Here is a 6,000-nt window from a genome sequence, read left to right as displayed (position 1 = left end):
GCACCCAGGCAGCAAACTTAGGGACCGCCCCGGGTGGTAGTACGTCTAGCTATGCCACTGGGTTCCGGTCCTCCGCAAGTCTGGAAGTCCAAAAATTTTCCAAATCCCAACTTTTTAGAGATTCTTAGAGTAGTTCAGCTGGACTCAACCAAAGACCCTGCACCTCAGGGACACCACTTAGAGGTCAGGAAATACTCCAGCAAAGGCCTCCAGCAGGGTCCACACCAGGTCCAGTAGCAACTGGTCAGGTCGGCACTTCGGGTAAAAGGAGTCTTGCAGCATGTTGCATTTCTTTAGCCACACAGGAGGTTAAACAGCTGACCTCTGGAGTCCACTTCTATGCCCTGGGTGCAAGGGTGAGCAGTTCCAGCCCTTCAGGTCTCCCCACAGGGCTCCAACAGCAGGTGCAACTCTTATTCTATTGTTCCACAGGTCCAGAAAGTGCACTGATGAACTGTGGATAATGTGCCAGCTTTATAGGTTTCACCAGCCAGTGGTTGGGGGTGACTACTAGACAGTTCCAAACTAATGGGGAAAAATACTCAGAGGCAAATCTTCCCACTTTTGTAGCACATCCTGTTTGCCTTACTGCAAAACTATCCCAGAGTGCACTATTCTAAGGGAATTCAAGATGACACTGGCCATCTGCACTTGGAGGGAGCTTGTGTGCATTCAGGAGTGTGCTTAGGGAAATAAGATGTGCCCTCCTCCTATGCTGCACTAAACTGGTTCTGGGACCAGCTCCCCCTCCCACTGGGGCAGAACCAGGCTGACAATAATGTGTCCTGGGATCAAAGTATTTCCCCCTTCCATGTGTCTCCTTACATTAAACTATGAATAGGCAGGCCTCAGATCTGCTCTTTTCAAGTTGATGAAATTCCTTGAATCTCCCCAGCTGCCATTCCTATGCTGAACGGGATCATTTGCCACACACCCAGCCCAACTTCCCACCAGGTTGTGTTCCGCTCCAGGAGCGGATTTCACACCTCATTACGTTCAAGCAGGAGCAGCTGCTGCCAGGCTAATGTAACTATCTAAAAGCTCAATTTTTCAAATATTAATTAAAAATATAACTTCACCAATGAATTCGATTTTTAATAAAACAGTGGTTGAATATCACGCACAGAGAAGTCCTCTTGTAGGTTTGTTCTAATACAAATTGGTTATTTTTTCTCTAACTCTCTTAAAATTCATATATCAGGTTTGATTTATTAGATTATTCTCATTTTTATGTAATTTTGTTTAATAAATTATTCTCTATTTTTCTTAAGTAGAGTGGCATTTTGAATGTGTTTTGTTTTTGGCTTTTTAACAGTTTTGGCCTTCTAAATTCTATACACATTTCAGTTTAGCCTGTCTGTCCTGCGCCATAGATACCAGGGTTGAGTTGAAGTGTACGTTATTGAACCTTTTGCCTAGACTGAACAGGTTAGTGTCTTTATTACTTATGGTGCATTACTATCCACCCCAATTAGCAATTCACTATCTTACACTATTTAAAAATGATATACTTGATACAGATGGAGAATTCTTTGACTCAAAAAGAAAGAAAGCTTTATTGTTAAATTTATTTGGAATGGAAAGCTAGGATGTTCTTGAGCGTTTTCCACCTTTACCACCACCTCAAGGTGTTTATGCCAGCTGTGGACTGTTTTACAGAGGCTTTGGATAGATAAAAAATAAATTTCACAGCGTAGCCACATATAGTTATGGAAAAGTTTAACTCCTACGCATGCCATCAGCTTAATAACTGACTTATACATTCTTATCTAGCTACCCGCAGAGTTCTTGCTGCAAACTATGATTTTGGTAACACTGTTCAGCTGCATAGTAGAGATAAAATCATTATAAATTTTAATATAAAAATCCAAGAACAGTTAAGGCACCACAGTCCTCCACTTTAAGATACCACCAACATCACTAGGAGTGTGTTACACATCAAGCTACCTGCACTGGGTCTCTAAACTCCCGACTAGCACTACATCTCCCATAAGGCTTTGGGTGGGAGGTTTGATTGTGTGCTATCCCATACAGCACCGCGTAAGGGAGCAGTTACATCATTGCCTTAAAAGCAGACCGCCCCCATTCCCAGGTGATTGGCTACTTCCTCTGACTGTCCATGCCCCTTGGTTCCGTCCCCTTCCTTGTTGGAGACTTGTAGCTCAAGAGGATTACCCACGATTTACCTTGATTCTGGAGGAACGCTTTGAAGACACTGAGGGCAACCTTGATTCTCCCCTTGCAGCGTGTGTTCGCGCTGCCTTTTTGCCTTAACCTTTTTCATGTCTGCATTTCAGCGTGAGGACGCACTGAGAGAGTGATTAACTCCCCGTAATCAGCCCGCGGAAAGACAGCTGGTGGCAGCGCTGTTTTTCTTTTACCGGCTGCATCTTGTTTTGAGCTACAGCGCTCGCTTGCTCTGTCCAGTCTTCTTTAACTAGAAGCTGAGCGCGAAGACGCGCTGTCTTTTTTGTTGTTTAAATATCGGCTTTTAGGAAAGCCGCATCCGGTCTCGAGACCGATGTTGTCACTTTCTCTGCAGTGATTATTTCAATTCGAGCGTTACGAGCTCTCATTCAGTCGGCTCTCAGACTCCAGAGGAAACGGAATCGTACTGCTTCTTCTCTCATTGGCGCACAATATAAACATTGCTATTTTACTCGTGCTTTCGGGCTGCTGCCTTTAAATGTGGTGATCTTTTTGTTTCGTTACTTGTGGAGCCAACTTAGAAGCTAAAAGACAAAACAAGGTATCTCATCAGGCTCCTTTGGCTGTCTTTGATTATTGATGGAAGTGAACTTTATGCCTAAAGCACTCAAGGCAGGGCTTCTATAAAATTCTTTCAGCTGTTGCTATCTTTAATTTTTGGGCAGACGTTTGCCTCTCTATGATTTCAACGCCACTTAAGCAGACCACGTTAATGCCAATTCCATAATTGGATGTTATGAATGCAGAAACCTCTCCTTATCCTGGGACACTTCCTAAAGTTGGTGAGTCTGGGAGAAAACATACTGATTTTTTCTCAAACCGAACAGGAACATGTAAAACATGTTAAGTTAATACTCCAATGCCTGCAAGACAATCATCTCTTCGCAAAACTGGATACATATTTATTCCATACCACAAGAGTGGATTTCTTAGGTTTTGTCATCTCCCCTGAGGGGATTCATATCGATCCATCCAAGGTGTCAGCCATTACAAACTGGTCCAGTCCTACTTCTATGAAGGAAGTGCAATCCTTTTTGGGGTTTGGCAACTTTTATAGAAGGTTTATTGACCACTTTTCTGACCTCATTACTCCTATTACCCGCCTCCTTAAGAAAGGAGTAGTTTTTAATTGGGATGAGGCAGCTGAAAACGTGTTCCAAACATTAAAGAACAGGTTCATCTCCGCTCCCATCATAAGACATGCAGATGAAACACAGCCCTATTATGTGGAAGCCGATGCGTCTCAGTACGCTGTGGGTGGGGTTTTATCACAGCGAGATCAGAAGACAAGTACTCTCCATCCGGTGGCCTATTTCTCGAAGACCCTTTCACCAGCGGAGCAAAATTACACCATAGGGGAGAGAGAGCTTTTAGCCATCAAGCTTGCCTTCCAGGAGTGGCATCATTATCTTCTTGGTTCTTCTCATGTCATTACCATTTATTCTGACCATCAGAACCTCCAGTTTTTTAAATCGGCTAGGGCCCTCACTCCTAGGCAGATGAGGTGGGTCTCCTTCTTTTGTGAGTATGCTTTTGTCATCACATTCAGCCTTGGAACTAAGCAGGGTAAAGCTGACGCTCTGTCCCACCTGGGAAAAGACCAGAAACACATAATAGACACCCCTTTGCTCATTATACCTGAAAACAAAATAGTAGCTATAGGGGAGTTACAAAAGAATGAGCCTGAGACCTTTCTCGAGAAACTAGCACTTGCTTACACTGCTATTAATCCAGAGGAATGGTTGGCTGACCATTTGAACACAAAAATAAACGACCTGTATTATCATGACAGTCGCCTATTCGTACCCTCTGAGGAACTCAAAGGTCTGATTATGCGATGGTGTCATTCTCTGCCTTTGGCGGGATATCCCGGAGGGGATAAGACACTACAGACTTGTATGAGGTGGTTCTGGTGGAAAGGTATGAACCAGGACATTTACCATTTTGATAAAGCTTGTCCCATTTGTGCAAGACAGAAATCCCTACATTGCGCGCCTGCTGACTTGTTACTCCCTTTGCCTATCCCTCACATTACCTGGTTTTCCATTAGTATGGATTTCATTACAGATCTGCCTGTCATACGGGGCTTTACCACCATACTGGTTGTGGTAGACATGCTATCTAAAATGGCTCATTTTATTCCCCTTAAAAACCTACCAAGGGCCAAAGAACTCACTGACGTGTTTATAGAACAGATTGTGCGGCTGCACGGATTGCCCACGGTGATTGTATCTGACCGGGGCCCACAGTTTATGTCCAAGTTCTGGCAGGGTATATGCAAGGCTCTACACATCGATCACCACCTCTCCTCCGCATACCACCCACAAACTGATGGTCAAACTGAAAGGACCAATCAGACCTTAGAACAGTATCTAAGATGTCTATTAAGCACTATCACTAGTGATTGGGTCCAAGCTCTCCCTTTGGCGGAGTTTGCCTACAATAACTCAACCCATTCAGCCTCCAAGATCTCTCCTTTTTATTTTTCCAACGGTTATCACCCTAAATTCCTTCCCCTTCACCTTCCCTCCTCTACCTCGGAGATCCCTGCAGTTACAGAACACCACGCTCAGCTCTTGTCAATATGGAAACAGGCTAGACAAGAGTTACAAGAAGCTAAAGAAAACATGAAGGTACAAGCTGATAAACATAGGCACCCTGCCCCCGATTACACAGTGGGAGATCAAGTATGGTTAGCTACCAAAAATCTCCGTCTAGCAGGACCCCGAAAGTTACAACCCCGGTACATAGGACCCTTTAAAATTCTACACCTCATCAACCCTGTAGCTGTGAAATTACAGCTACCTCCAGAAATACAAATACATTCCGTTTTTAAACAAGTCCTTACTTAAAAAATACAAGCCACCTTCCTGTCCTGAGCCTTCGCCCCCTCCAATCAATATAGAAGGAGAACTTGAATATGAAGTCAGACGTATCATTGATTCACAAAGACATAGGGGCATACTACAATATCTAATAGATTGGGTGGGATATGCACCAGAAGACAGGACATGGGAACCAGCTGAGCATGTGCATGCCCCTTTGTTGATACGCAGGTTTCATGCCTTACACCCCGATAAACCTCGACCTGTTAGAAGACCTTTGGGGGGGGAGAACTGTTACACATCAAGCTTCCTGCACTGGGTCTCTAAACTCCCGACTAGCACTACATCTCCCATAAGGCTTTGGGTGGGAGGTTTGATTGTGTGCTATCCCATACAGCACTGTGTGAGGGAGCAGTTACATCACTGCCATAAAAGCAGACCGCCCCCGTTCCCAGGTGCTTGGCTACTTCCTCTGAATGTCCACGCCCCTTGGTTCCGTCCCCTTCCTTGTTGGAGGCTTGTAGCTCAGGAGGATTACCCACGATTTACCTTGATTCTGGAGGTACGCTTTCAAGACACTGAGGGCAACCTTGATTCTCCCCTTGCAGCGTGTGGTCGCGCTGCCTTTTTGCCTTAACCTTTTTCATGTATGCATTTCAGCGTGAGGACGCACTGAGAGAGTGATTAACTGCCCGTAATCAGCCCGCAGAAAGACAGCTGGTGACAGCGCTGTTTTTCTTTTACCGGCTGCATCTTGTTTTGAGCTACAGCGCTCGCTTGCTCTGTCCAGTCTTCTTTAACTAGAAGCTGAGTGCGAAGACGCGCTGTCTTTTTTGTTGTTTAAATATCGGCTTTTAGGAAAGCCGCATCCGGTCTCGAGACCGATGTTGTCACTTTCTCTGCAGTGATTATTTCAATTCGAGCGTTACGAGCTCTCATTCAGTCGGCTCTCACACTCCAGAGGAAA

At 44.8% G+C, this 6,000-nt stretch overlaps 1 protein-coding gene across 1 annotated transcript in view; it reads left to right on the top strand.

Moving 5' to 3' along the window:
• Nucleotides 1–5,539: 5,539 nt before the first annotated feature.
• ZMYND11 (zinc finger MYND-type containing 11) overlaps nucleotides 5,540–6,000 on the top strand; it is a 785,443-nt gene continuing 784,982 nt past the window's right edge. The window contains exon 1 of the mRNA XM_085631939.1: nucleotides 5,540–5,595. The gene's annotated coding sequence lies outside the window, so the exon portion shown is untranslated. The remainder of the gene's footprint in view (nucleotides 5,596–6,000) is intronic.

Source organism: Triturus cristatus, chromosome 10 (genome assembly GCF_964204655.1).
Source record: "Triturus cristatus chromosome 10, aTriCri1.1, whole genome shotgun sequence".
NCBI classification, from domain to species: Eukaryota; Metazoa; Chordata; class Amphibia; order Caudata; family Salamandridae; genus Triturus; species Triturus cristatus.
This window is presented reverse-complemented; position numbering and strand designations above follow the sequence as displayed.